Source organism: Leptonychotes weddellii, chromosome X (genome assembly GCF_054177405.1).
Source record: "Leptonychotes weddellii isolate Sample4059 chromosome X, ASM5417740v2, whole genome shotgun sequence".
Taxonomy (NCBI): domain Eukaryota; kingdom Metazoa; phylum Chordata; class Mammalia; order Carnivora; family Phocidae; genus Leptonychotes; species Leptonychotes weddellii.
This window is the reverse complement of record NC_138385.1, coordinates 80,811,147-80,825,880: the sequence shown is the minus strand read 5'-3', so window position 1 is coordinate 80,825,880 and position 14,734 is coordinate 80,811,147. Positions and strand designations below refer to the sequence as shown.

General features: G+C 37.3%; 1 pseudogene; it reads left to right on the top strand.

Moving 5' to 3' along the window:
* The first annotated feature begins 3,628 nt into the window (after positions 1 to 3,628).
* Positions 3,629 to 4,538, top strand: LOC102742374 (nucleoside diphosphate kinase D, mitochondrial pseudogene; annotated as a pseudogene).
* The last annotated feature ends 10,196 nt before the right edge of the window (positions 4,539 to 14,734 follow it).

Sequence of the window (14,734 nt, the reverse complement as noted above, 5' to 3'; positions counted from 1 at the left end):
TTTTAGTATGCTTTCTAATTTTTCCTGATAGCCAAACAAGATGTAAAAAAGGGAAAGGAACAGGTATAACTTAGCCTTTAGCAAATTGGTGGTAAGGTGTGAGGGAATGGGAAGCATTCTACCATCCCACGATTAGGTCTCAGTCTATTTGTGAGCCTATATCTCTGGACTATGGACTTTATAAGAGTTTCTCAGTTTTTTCTCTCCACCCTTAGGAGTGACAGGATGACCACAGTGGGCTGGAATTGGATATTTCCCTCCTACCAGATCAGTTAGGCTGTGATAATGCTCCAGCAAGTTAGGCTCTGGGTAACTAGTTTCCTTTGAAAGCAGGCCTTGTCAAGAAGAACAGAGGGCTGGGGCATATTTCAAAACCCTTCCTTCCCTCCAACCACTGCCAGAGTAGGAGGGAATATTTCTCTGATATTTACTGTGGGAACCTACTCAAGCTCCTGGAGATAAATTTCACAATATTGTGGATCTCCTTTAGGACTGGATCCCCCTAGAATTTTAAGCTCTTGGAGTTACCTACTCTGAGCTTTTAGCAACTTGTCAGTTTCAGTTCAAGTTTTCCTAACCCTGCAGTGGTTCCCATGGTGGCTTCTGCTTGAGAGTCTTGGCTCTGGTAAGCTGTGACTCCATCTATTTGCCTCTCCTTTGTCTCTTCAATGTTGAGGGCAGTAATTTGCCCAATGTCTTGCCATCTTTTATGGATCTGAGAGTTGTTAATTTTTCATTCTGTTCAGTTTTTACTTGTTATTAGGATGGAGTAGTGACTTCCAAGATCTTTACATGTGGAAGAGGAAACCCTCCCCCTGTGTTTATGTAAGTCTAAAAGATAGATCGGGAAAAGCATAACTCTTTTTTTTTAAGATTTATTTACTTATTTGAGAGAGAGAGAGAGTAGGGGAAGGGGCAGAGAGAGAAGGAGAGAGAGAATCCTCAAGCAGACTTCTCACTGAGCATGGAACCCAACACAGGGCTCCATCCCAAGTCCCTGAGATCAAGACCTGTGTGGAAATCAAGAATCCAACACTCAACTGACTGACCCATTGAGGCATCCCAAGGGAAAAGCATAACTCTTTATGGTTAAAATATGGTAGTAGAAAGTATTCCTTTTTTTAATATTTTATTTTTTTAATTTTTTTTAGTATGTTATGTTAGTCACCAGACAGTACATCATTAGTTTTTCATGTAGTGCTCCATGATTCATTGTTTGCATATAACACCCCGTGCTCCATGCAATACATGCCCTCCTTAATACCCATCATCTGGCTGACCCATCCCCCCAACCCCACCCCCCTCTAAAACCCTCATATTGTTTCCTGGAGTCCATAGTCTCTCATGGTTCATCTCACCCTCTGATTTCCCCCCCTTCATTTTTCGCTTCCTTCTCCTATCCTCCATGCTATTCCTTATGTTCCACAAATAAGTGAAACCATACGATAATTGTCTTTCTCTGCTTGACTTAGTTCACTTAGCATAATCTCCTCCAGTCCCATCCATGTTGATGCAAATGTTGGGTATTCATCCTTTCTGATGGCTGAGTAATATTCCATTGCATATATGTACCACATCTTCTTTATCCATTCATCTGTTGAAGGGCATCTCGGCTCTTTCCACAGTTTGGCTATCATGGACATTGCTGCTATGAACATTGGGGTGCAGGTACCCCTTTTTTTCACTACATCTGTGTCTTTGGGGTAAATACCTAGGAGTGCAATTCCTGGGTCATAGGGTAGCTCTATTTTTAACATCCTGAGGCACCTCCACACTGTTTTCCAAAGTGGCTGTACCAACTTGCATTCCCACCAACAGTGTAAGAAGGTTCCCCTTTCTCCACAAACTCTCCAACATTTGTTGTTTCTTGCCTTGTCAATTTTTACCATTCTAACTGGTGTAAGGTGGTATCTCAATGTGTTTTTGATTTGAATTTCCCTGATGGCTAATGATTTTGAGCATTTTTTCATGTGTCTGTTAGCCATTTGTATGTCTTCTTTGGAGAAGTATCTGTTGATGTCTTCTGCCCACTTTTTGACTTGATTATTTGTTTTTTGGGTGTTGAGTTTGAGAAGTTCTTTATAGATCTTGGATATCAGCCCTTTGTCTGTAGTGTCATTTGTAAAAAACTTCTCCCATTCTGTGGCTTGCCTCTTTGTTTTGTTGACTGTTTCCTTGCTGTGCAGAAGCTTTTTATCTTGACAAAGTGCCAAAATTTCATCAACCAATACCAAAAGATTGAGATTATTCCCTGCATATTCTCAAACCACAATGCTTTGAAACTGGAACTCAATCACAAGAAAAAATTTGGAAGAAATTCAAACACTTGGAAGCTAAAGACCATCCTGCATAAGAATGTTTGGGTCAACCAGGAAATCAAAGAAGAACTTAAACAATTCATGGAAACCAAGGAGAATAAAAACACATCAGTTCCAAAACCTAGGGGATACTGCAAAGGTGGTCCTAAGGGGGAAATACATAGCCATCCAAGCCTCAATCAAAAAAATAGAAAAATCCCGAATACCTAAATTAACTTTACACCTTAAGGAACTGGATAAAGAGGAACAAATAAAGCCTAAGCCAGGCATGAGAAGAGAAATAATTAAGATTAGAGCAGAGATCAATGAATTAGAAACCAGAAATACAGTAGAGCAAATCAATGAAACTAGAAGCTGGTTCTTTGAAAGAATTAATAAGATCGATAAACCACTGGCCAGACTTATCCAAAAGAAAAGAGAAAGGACCCAAATTAATAAAATTATGAATGAAAGGGGAGAGATCACGACTAACATCAAGGAAATAAAAACAATTACTAGAGATTATTATCATCAACTATATGCCAATAAATTAAGCAGCCTGGAAGAAATGGATGCCTTCCTGAAAACCTATAAACTACCAAGACTGAAAGAGGAAGAAATCAACAACCTGAATAGACCAGTAACCAGAAACGAGCTTGAAGCAGTGATCAAAAACCTCCCAAAAAACAAGAGTCCAGGGCCTGATGGATTCCCTGGGGAATTCTACCAAACATTGAAAGAAGAAATAATACCTATTCTCCTGAAGCTGTTTCATGAAATAGAAACAGAAGGAAAGCTTCCAGACTCATTCTATGAGGCCAGCATTACCTTGATCCCAAAACCAGGCAAAGACCCCAATCAGAAAGGAGAATTATAGACCAATATCTCTGATGATTATGGATGCCAAAATTCTCAACATGATCCTAGCTAATAGGATCCAACAGTACTTTAAAAGGATTATCCATCACAACCAGGTGGGATTTATCCCTGGGATGCAAGGGTGGTTCAACATTCTCAAATCAATCAGTGTGATAGAACACATTACTAAGAGAAGTGACAAGAACCATATGGTCCTCTCAAATGGAAAGTATTTCTTATGTATGCTTATGGTGGTACAACCCTTTCAGTTATACCTATATTGAGGTGGGGGATATTTAAAAATAAGACATTAAGAAAGGTACTTAGAGTATTATTTCAAATCTGCTTTTTTCTTTTTAAAAAAGATTTTTTTTTATTTTAGAGAGAGAGAGAGAGTGTGTGTGAGAGAGAGAGAGAGAGAGAGAGAGTGAAAGAACAGGGGTATGGGCAGAGGGAGAGGGAGAAGTAGACTCTCCGCTGAGAAGGAAGCCTGACATGGGGCTTCATCTGGAGACTCCGGGATGGTGACCTGAGCTGAAGACAGACGCTTAACCTACTGAGCCACCCAGGCATCCCTCAAATCTGCTTTTTTCTTAACAATAACAATATTTCACATTACATTAACAAATAATGTCCATTTAAATATCAACCACCTCTAATTATAATGGACTTCAACAGATACCAATACTAAATAACAATGGCAAAGTAAACTAAGGAAGTTTGGTTTAATTTCATTATTTAAATGAAAGAAAGTATCAAACTCATCTATGTTTTGTCAAATCAAATTAAAACTAGACTGTGTGGGGTTCTGTCCACTGCACTCACTCTGTGCTCATCAGCAGCCTGTGAGCAGGCCGGAGGTCATGGTCTGCCTCTTGGGGAGTGCAGCACTACAGAGACTGCTTGCATGCCCCAACTCCAGAGGGTCCTTCTGGATCCGGGAGTGGACCCTGGTTGCAGTGAAACCAGATAGGGTGCAGCAGCAGTTCGTTGGGGATGTGATCCAACACTTGGAGAGGAGGGGCTTCAAGCTGGTGGCAATGAAGATGTTGCAGGCACCAGAGAGAGCCTTGCCGAGCACTACCATGATCTGCAAAGGAAGACCTTCTACCCAGCCCTCATCAGTCACATGAGCTTCAGCCCCGTGAGGCCATGGTCGGGGAAAGCCCTAACATGGTCTGCTCCTCAAGGGCCATGATAGGACACACCAACTCAGCTGAGGCTGCCCCCAGCACCATGGTGGGGGGATTTGGGGGGTACTTCAGCATCCACATCAGCGACTCTGTGGAGGGAGCCCAGAGGGAGCTCCAACTATAGTTCCAGATCAGTGAGTTGGTGGACTAGGCAGACAATGGCCACCAGAGCAGCATCTACCCAGCCTGAGCACTCAGGCTGCCCTCAGCCACCCCAGCAGCCACCCAGAATCACCTATCTCTGTCAACAAGTACTTGAGCCCACACCCATGGTCAGCCCTTCTGTCCCAGACCACCTTCCTGTACACCTTCTGCCCCACCCCAGTCCAGAGGGTTTGAGCAACCAACTTTATGTGCCTTTTAGTATCCTAAGCCAGCAAGAAATAGGACCAAATTCTTTCTATACCAAAGTGCCAACTTTAGGGTGTCTCCAAAATTGTGTAGTGTGACCTCCCTTCCCCAAAGTGGGGGAGGGGGGACATTAAAATTTACTGTGTTGTACATGGGGGGGGATCGTTTATTATAGTTTTTGCCATCTCTGAGGTAGGGATGAGGACTTTATGCAAAGTTTTAAGACTTTGAGAATAGAAATAGGGCTTATCCTCCCATACACACACACACACACACACACACACACACACACACAACTAGAGGGGTTTGGGTACTGCAGTAAGTACATTAACCTACAATTTCACTGTCCATACTGTGGTTTACACTAAGTTTAGATGTCCTTTGAGTTCAGTTATTTTAAAAAGTGGAAAAACTCAAAGATCTCAAACCGGTTGTGCAGCCTCAGCTGAGGTGTGCAGAATGTTTCTTTAGATAATATGTCTCTAAGCATTAGATAGCAACAACTTTTCTTTTTGTATCACAATTACAAGAATTTCTTGAACTGGAATTTTCAGAGAAGCCGTGCAAATGTACTGTTCCAGAGAAGCTATGGAAAGGAATTACTCTGAAGAAATGTTTCATACTATAATGTCTAATATGGGTTGCACATTAGACATACCATCTTTTCTTTCCCTTTCCTTTCTTCAACAAGGAGAAAAAAAATGAGCCATATTTTTTGAGATCTTCTATTCTCTTTTTGATGACTTCAAAAGATGCTAACGTTAGGTTAGCATTCTGAGGCTCAACTGTTTTTGAAGTTCAATTATTTAAGCAGATTAATATTTTCTGTCACTAAGAGAACAACCCAAAATGAGCCATTTAACTATCATTAACATAATGTTCTGAAAAACTAATTGGCACACTGCTCAGATTCAAGGAAAAAAATGCACTTGAAGGGTTTCTGTGACTTTTTTTTTCCTTCTTTTCCTTTCATTCTGTTCAGATGATTCACAGAAAGCACCTATGAAATTTAGATTTCAGGAAACATTGGTGCATAGCATAATTACAGCCTTCTTTATTCACCAGTACTTGAAGACTAACATTTTTACTTAAACTATTATATGTTGAAATAAGATTCACTTCACATATTATTTTGCAAAATACCTGCTCAAGTTTATTGAATGTTTTTCTAAAAACTAGTGTAATTCCTTACTATAACTACTTTTCAACTACAGGTTTTCTGACATGACTAGACACAAACCTCTAAGGATTTTACACCTTAGCGAGCATTGTATAAATAAGATAAAATTACTTTTGTTTTAGAGAAAACATAAAATTTTTCCAGTGAATGCCTATTAACACACACATACAAAAACTACTTTCCTTGACAGACTTAACAACTGATAATGTGTATTATTATTTAGTACCGAATTCCAGTAGACAAATTAGGAAAACAAACAAGCCCTTGTCTTGTTCTATATTAATATAAATGCTTATCCCTAATTTAAATGTAAATAGAATATTAGTCAATCCTCACTATAAGTTAAGCTGTATCTTGGAGACAAATATAGTCAGTTATGTAATTTGTCTCTTAATTAGTGCCACATGTTCAGAAAGAGTTATTTTAACTTTCTAAAACAAAACTAATATCTCAGACCAAATAATATTATATCTGAACCTAAAAATGTCAAATTCTTTTGGCTTCCATACCCATTCAGTGTACATGCATAAACAAACATACTCACAGACTACTTATTTTTATCTAAAGCATTTTTTTCCAACTTGTAAATATGGAGAATTTTTCAAAAAGGAAAGTAAAATCCTGAGCTAGGAGTTTTAGATTTTTTCCCTCACTCCCCAACCTCCCCCCAATGAAACACCCACATTCACCCAACTATGGTTATAAACACTAGATAAACTGATTTCATATAAAAATCAATAGCCTATCAACCACCCTGAACAACACAAGTAGATCATTTTCTAAGCATTTACTTATCTCCTCAAATCATGTGATAAACAAAGCTTCTGCATGCCCACTTAGCAATTTAGGAAAAGCAGAGGGAGAACATCTGGCATCCTTTTATCTCCCTGTGGTAAGCAGGCAGAATAACCCTCTCTAATAATAATAAAAAAAAAAAGTCCATACCCTAATCCCCAGAACCTGTAATATGTTGCCTTAATTGGCAAATAAGATTTTAAAGATTTCAAGGACTTATTCTAGATTAATCAAGTGGGCCCAGTGTAATCACATGAGTCCTTAAAAGTTAAAGAGAAAGTTTGAAGACTGGGTCAGAAAAATGAGATAATGAAAGCAGGGGAAGATTGCTATTACTATCCTGAAAATGAAGGAAGAGGGTCATGAGCCAAGGAAGATGGGAAGCTTAGAACGACCTTTAACTGATAACGAACAAGGAAAAGAGGGCCTCAGTCCTACAACCACATGGAATTGAATTCTGCCAACAACCTGAATAAACAGGGAAATTGATTCGCCCTTAGAGCCACCAGGAAGGAATGCAGCCCCACTGACACAGATTTCAGCCTGACGAGACCTGCATGAGAGTTTCCGGCTATAGATCTGTAAGATTATAAATCATGTTGTTTTAAGTCCGTAAGTTTGTGGCAGCAAGAGAAAGCCAATATATTCTCTTCACAAATACTTTCTGCAGAAGACTTTCATTGGAGTGAATTTATTTTAAAATAAGAAAGGACTTGTGAGTTTCTACTAAAGATTCTTAAATAAGTCCTATGATTTGGGAACATTCTGGAATGATGTATCTCTTTAGAAAATGATTTATTTCTTGTTTAATCAAATGAAATTCATTTTATCTTATAGTCTACATCATCCTAGATTTGAAACATGGTTTCACATCTCAGCCTTATTTATTGGGATACCCTGCAACTCCAAAAAGAACACAAAATGAAGTGTTCCTGTTTCTCTGCCACTTTAACTAGATGCTATATGTGCAAGACCAAATAGTAATCCTTCAGATTTATTTTTATACTCAGACTTTCCCTTCACAATCCTTGCCAAATTACAGTGGTAATGGCAGTTACTTTTTCATAAGCAACAGGGTGCCTGCAAGATTGATTATCAAGTGATTCTCAAATTCCCAGTGCTCACACGTTGTTCTCACAAGACTTTGAGCATCATGAAATAACTACAATATTCATTCATCATCAAGGGAAGGATCTACTTTTTCCCCTTAAAAAAATTACAGCCTACCATTTCTTTGTCTGTTTCTGCAACAATGACTCAGGGTGCAAAGCAGTATGATTTCAAGTCAGTCTAAACAGTCACTTTCTTTTTTGGAAAAAAAATCTAAACAGCAACCCAAGTTAAGAAAAAAAGTAAAAGGATTTCAGTTAGCTGTTTTATGCTGCATCATTGATTGTGAACTTGTTCCAACTGAGAATGGGTCTTTTAATATCTTGACTTATGTCAAATGAAAACGGTGAGTATAATTTTTCTTTTTTTGAATGTTCATATGACTTTTTAACTCACATATTATTTATATTAATTTTTTCAACTAAACTTTTGGTTATCTGACCTAACTTGAATTAATTTGCCTTTCTGTCCCCTAAAGCACAGAGCTTACTGAATAACAAGCAAAATGTCCTCAATAGAAATGCCTGTTAACTTGAATCCTTGCCCTCAAAGAGCTATAATCCAGGAGAAGAAAACCTTGAATTAAAAGTGTTTCATGATGATAAAACTCATAGAGAGAGGTGTTGAATAAACTTAAAATAGAGATACAATTAATCTAAGGTACTGTTAATTAGAGAGGGCTTCTTGAGAAATCTGGATTGATAGACTATCACTCTAAGCAGAAGAAATAAGAAAAAAAAGTAAGAGTCTATGTTGAAAGATCCAGGAGACAATCCAGTACTTTGTTGAAGAACGTCAGAGTGCATTTGTATATATCTGGAGGGCAAAGTGAGCAACCAGATAGAAAATCTTAGAATACTAAATTGTTTGCAGTATATCTGAAAAATAAAATTGGTGTTTCTGAACAGTGAAAGAGAGGTAGAAAAGGGATCTAACATTAATTCAGCAGTTATTATAAGCCAGACACTGATATTTATGTATGTTATCCCTTTAAATTCTAACAGCAGTCCAGGAAATAATATTCTCTCTATTTTATTGCAAAATAAAACAAGATTCACAGAAAGTGAAGTCATGTGAGCAGTAAGTAGCAGGACTTAAACCTGGGACAACCTGATTCCAATGTATCTGCACTTTTTCTACAATATTGGGAGAATCGACCCTCCCTCAACACTTACAATATTCTTTGTGGAATAGCATGAAAGATGATTTAACTTATTCTCCATATAAACTTACTTTTTTTAAAGATTTTATTTATTTATTTGACAAAGAGAGACATAGCGAGAGAGGGAACACAAGCAGGGGGAGTGGAAGAGGGAGAGGCAGGCTTCCCATGGAGCAGGGAGCCAGACGCAGGGCTCCATCCCAGGACCCTGGGATCATGACCTGAGCCAAAAGCAGACACTTAATGACTGAGCCACCCAGACGCCCCCATATAAACTTATTTAACACTGAAATTCTTAATTCCTTTTAGCAGTCTCTCTTAAAATCAAGTAACAAATTTTTGTTTTATTTTCACCTTGATGCCATTTTTATATGTAACTATTTTAATCATCCTATTTTTATGACACATTGAAACTGCACATGGATAGACATAAGCATTTGCATTGTGATATCCTGGATCATTGATGTTGAGCTTCCATTTTGGGAGATTCCCTTTTTACTAAGTATGTTCTCATTAGTGGTAGAGTTTTCCTAATTGATCTCCAGATCTAATTATTTTATTTAATTATCATACAATAGGAAGTAATGAGCTCCACATCTCATGAGTTTTCAAATTTGAACTGCGTATATAGTTATATTAGAGGTTGGACAAAATAACCACTAAAGCTCTAAGATTCTGATATATACATCATTATACATGAACATGTTTTAAATTCCTAACTGGTTAAAAACTTGAAAATGAAAAAGGGAAAATAGTTTTGATCATTCTAAGCTATCAAAGTACCAAAATAAAAACAAAATATTTAATAGTCATTACTACTGAAACTATGATAGTTTAGACATTTGTACACACTGCAGTAGAGTTTAAAATGTGAACTTTCCTGGAAATCTACAGTCTGTACCTTAGAAAAAATTCACAGCCATTGATGCATGAACTCAAAGTCTAGACCTAAAGAGATAAAGAGCTATATAGGCAAAATTTATGTATTATGATATTGATAGCAGCATATCTTGTAATAATTTTTTTTAAAGATTTTATTTATTTATTCATGAGAGACAGAGAGAGAGACAGAGGCAGAGGGAGAAGCAGGCTCCCCGCAGAGCAGGGAGCCCGATGCGGGACTTGATCCCAGGACCCTGGGATCATGACCTGAGCCGAAGGCAGACGCTTAACGACTGAGCCACCCAGGCGTCCCGTAATAATTTTTTAAACTGCAGATATAAGTGACCAAAATAAAGGAATGGCTAATATATTTTATCCACAAAATAGATATTATATTTTATGGACATAAAAATTGCTTTTAAAAATATATTACTTAAGACGAGTATATTAGAAAAAATACATGATAAATTTAAGAAATCCATAAGAAAAATGAGTTGAAAAAATTCTTAAAATATTAATATGAATTCACTCAGAAATGATGGCTTATGAGTGATTTTTAAAGTTTGTTTTTAATTTTTGGAACATTCTACAATGAACAGAAATTACTTTTACCTAAGCAAAAAGTTTATTGTCAATTAAGCAAGCCACTTTGCCTGTAAGTGTTAGAGACACAAGGAGGTTTATTGATTTGCTTCTTTCTTTCCTATATAGCACCCCTATGATTTCTCTTAGGCCTCTGAAATTACTACTTATTATTCTCAATCAAAGAAATAATTTAAGTTGGGTTTGGAAGCATTCCTTTCCAGTTTTGGTATGATGGTTAATTTTATTTGTCAACTTGACTGGCCATGGGGTGAGGGAATAGAGAATGAGTAGTGGAAGAAGTTAGTTACAAATAACCAGCTATGACCATGTGACCAGTTACAGACAGAATTGTAATTGTTATGAGTATTTCCTGCTTACTTTGCTATAAATACATTTGGGTGTATTTGTTTTCTTTTTGCTTTTTTGCTTTTTTTCTCTTAGCCCCTTATTATGTAACTTGAGATTTATTGATTTTGTATCATAACATTTAAATATTATTATTTTTTCATAATAGTATTTAAGTTATGGGACATCAAGAAGGGTAAACATCCCTCAAGGACTTTACCTCCTCCTCTGGGGAAGGGGTAAGTAAGTTTTCAGTTGTATGCAGGAGAGTTCTATCATGTTAGGTAGAACTGTGACCTTGTTTTTGTTTTTGTTTGGAGATTAGGTATAGTTTAAGGAGATGAATATGGGTGCTAAATTGACAAGGAGTGGACTTCTAATGGTTAATTTTATTTGTCAACTTCACTGGTCACATAATGTTCAGATTAAATATTATTTCTGGATGTGTCTGAGGGCATTTTGGGATTAGATTAGTATATGAATTAGTGGGCTCCGTAAATTGCCCTCTCGAATGTGGTTGGACATCATCCATTCCCAGGAGGGTCTGAATAGAACAAAAGGCAGAGGAAAGAGGAATTCTTCCCATTTTTTCTGCCTCATTGAGTTAGGACTTCTCATCTCTTATCCCCAACTGCCCCTACCCCCTACTGGGAATTTACATCAATGACTCCTCTTGTTTTCAGGCCTTCTGACTAAGGCTGAATATTATCAGCTTCCTAGGGTATCCAGTTTGCCTACGGCAGACTGTGTGCTTTCTCATCTTCCATAGTCACATGAGCAAATTCCTTATATCCTACTGGTTCTGTTTTCCCTGGATTAAACATGACTAATATGCTTGGCTTTGAGGTAATATAATTTTTTATTTGCATGTCATTTTAAAAATCATCTTTCAAAGTTTAATTTACATACAACACATTTTACCAATTATAAGCATCCAATTTGATGTTTTGTCAAAATGTATGTCATTTTATTTGTGCTTGCTATTTTTTATGTGCCAAGTTTAAAGTTAGGGTGTGACTAACAAACTCCCCCATCATCACACATATAACATTGGAGCCCTCAAAATCCCAGATTAGAAAGAATTTCTGTTTCTTCCTCTCTTCTACTCACTTCTCAACTTCCTTGAAATGTTTAAGAATCCCACTGGGGTTCCCAATATTGTTAAAAGTGCAAATCCTATTTTTTCCTTAGTCATCACTACAGATGTTACTTGATAAACCCACTCTCCACATTGAAGTTGAAGATCTCCAGACGCCATCAGAAGTTAGTTACTTTGAAAGGAACCAGTGTTGGGTAGCAACCTGAAAACCTGGGAGCCTATTGTAAGTCTAAGTGGCATTGACAGCCAGTGATATTTCCCCAGAGGTAGCATAGCCACATTATAGTTAATAAAACAGATCTGTGATATTCGGTTGTTTTGAGGTTCTATGATGTCAGCCCCCATCTAAATGTATTCTCATAACCAGCCTTCAATTCTCACAAAATGTGTCTGAGTGGTCAAGCATGGAGGGGTCGTAAGACAAACTGGAAAGTGAGAAGCCAAAGTTAGAAACCAGAAGTCATGATGAAAATAGAAGCTTATTTGGAAGTCCAGAAATATTTAGGAAAGGTTGGGGCCTACACAGACTACTGAATGGGAATTGAAGCAATTTTACTGAGAAAGCAAGAGAGAGACTTGAAAAATGGGCCCTTTAGCAGCCTGACAATTTGTGAAAAGGCCTGGAGCAGAGGTTATATAAGTATTTTGCTGAGACTTTCAAAAATAAAACCAGGGAGATTGAAAGTATAACATACAATAAGATTGAAGCAGAAAAAAATAACTGGTTAGAAACTAAAGAGAAATATAGTTTGCATAGAAAAATCTCTAAAAAGAATTGGATTCAGCACAACAGGACAAAGTCACAAGGTTTTCTGAGTACACAAGCTATATCAGTAGAAAAAAAGCAAGTTTGGGGGGGTGGATTATGACTAATAAAACATAATTATTTTTGAAACTGAAGCCTTAGACAAATTTTATTTAGAAAGATTTTTATTATAAAAATATGGTTTAATGTAGTATCTTTGAGAGTCCCTTAAACTCCTATTTTCTGAAACCTTGAACCTCTCTAGGCATCACATTGTAATCTATGCTACTTTTCAGGATTAAGCCTAAATTTCCTCTTCTATATACTGGGAATAATAATGTTTGCCACATAGGAATTTTATGAGGATTAAGAGCTTTAATGCATATAAAATCCTTAACAGGGTGCCTGAGAGATTAAATGCTACAGAAATGAATGTGATCCTCTGCTGTTGTTAATCTTTTTGTTATTATTATTAGTGATCTCCTTTATCAGTAAAAGTCTCCTTAGAAATTTACATTAGGATGTTCATTATCTATGGGTGGTGCCAGGAGGAAGACCTTTCTCTGCCCTTCAGGTTCTTCTAGCGGGATTTAGAATCAAATTGACATGAGAGAGATTAACAGGAGAAAATCAAATTTAATAGAAGTACATACGGGGAATCCACATAGACATGAAAATTCCAAAGACAATAAGGCAACATGAAGCTCATATGCCTTAAGAAGAGAGGTACGGGACTGAGAACACAAAGGGGAGGGAGGCCATTAGCTGGAAGGTGAAACGAGACATTTGTAAAACAAAGATTGCCCTATTGTGCAACTAAGTCACTTAGGTAACAGGGAGTCTCTTTTAACTTTGTTAATAGATCTCTTCCTCATACAAGAAGGCAGTTGAGAGGGAAGTAAAGAGCTTTTCCTAAATCTGTTGGGTTTTGATTTCTTTTAACTCAAAAATAATGTTCATGCCAAAGTGGCCCATCTTGGCTCCTACAGTGGCAAAGAGTTAAAGGACCAGGCAAAGGATTGCCTGGGGCAATAAATGGAAATCACCTCTCCCCCTCCCTCCTTTGTCTTCTACACTTCTACCAAGATAAGATCTCTGGATCTCAGGATGGTATCCTAGAATGTTAGATCTGGGATGAAATTTAAAAAGAATAAAAAAAAAAAGAACCTAGGACAAGGGCAACACCTTAATAATCAGGAAACCTGCCCCAGAGTGTGTGAGTGACTGGTCTAAAGTCAGTTAATAGCAGATTGGGGAGAGAGGAAAAAAAATCCCAATGTTATGAGTGGACTTTGATAACTGTTCAACCAGAAGACAAAAGTACTAGAATTCACGGATACCTGTAGTTTTGAGGAAATATTGGTGCCTACAAATAAGGTTGTAGCCTCCAGGTGCCTTACTTTCTTGACACAAAAAGTTCTCATTCTCATACCTGAAGCTACAAAGAATAGGAAATGCTATATATAAAATCAATCTTTCCAACACTTTATAAATCATTGCCCTCTCTTCTCTCTACTTTTGTTTTATTCCAAGTTGTCAGGCATACACTGACATCAGTACTTAAGTAATGCCCCATTATATATAAATATTTTTATCTCAATTTTCAGGAGGCTGATTACTATAACACTTTTTGTTAAAAGAAAATATTGGAACACATTTTCATCTTCAGTCTTACTCTACCGATAATCAATTAAATTATTTGAATCAGATGAGTTTTTTAAAATACTTTAAAGTAAGTATTAACATTAAAAAAACTCAATGTATTATTGGTTAATAAGAATTACAAATGTATACTGGGGTGCCTGGGTGGCTCAGTTGGTTAGGTGTCTGCCTTCGGCTCAGGTCATGATCCCAGGATGGAGCCCCACATCAGGATCCCTGCTCAGCGGGGAGTATGCTTCTCTGCTTCTCCCTCTGCCCCTTCCGCCCATGCTTTTGAGTACACACGCTCCTCTCTCTCTTGCAAAAATAAATAAATAAAATCTTAAAAAAAGAATTACAAATGTATAAACTATTTGATGTTTTAAAACAATTCATTTTCTTCCTGCATTGCATGTTCCTGATGTTAATTTTTATGAGGTCACAGAATGATCTTTTGACTTGACTTGCTTAGCAGGGAAGAAGTGACAAAG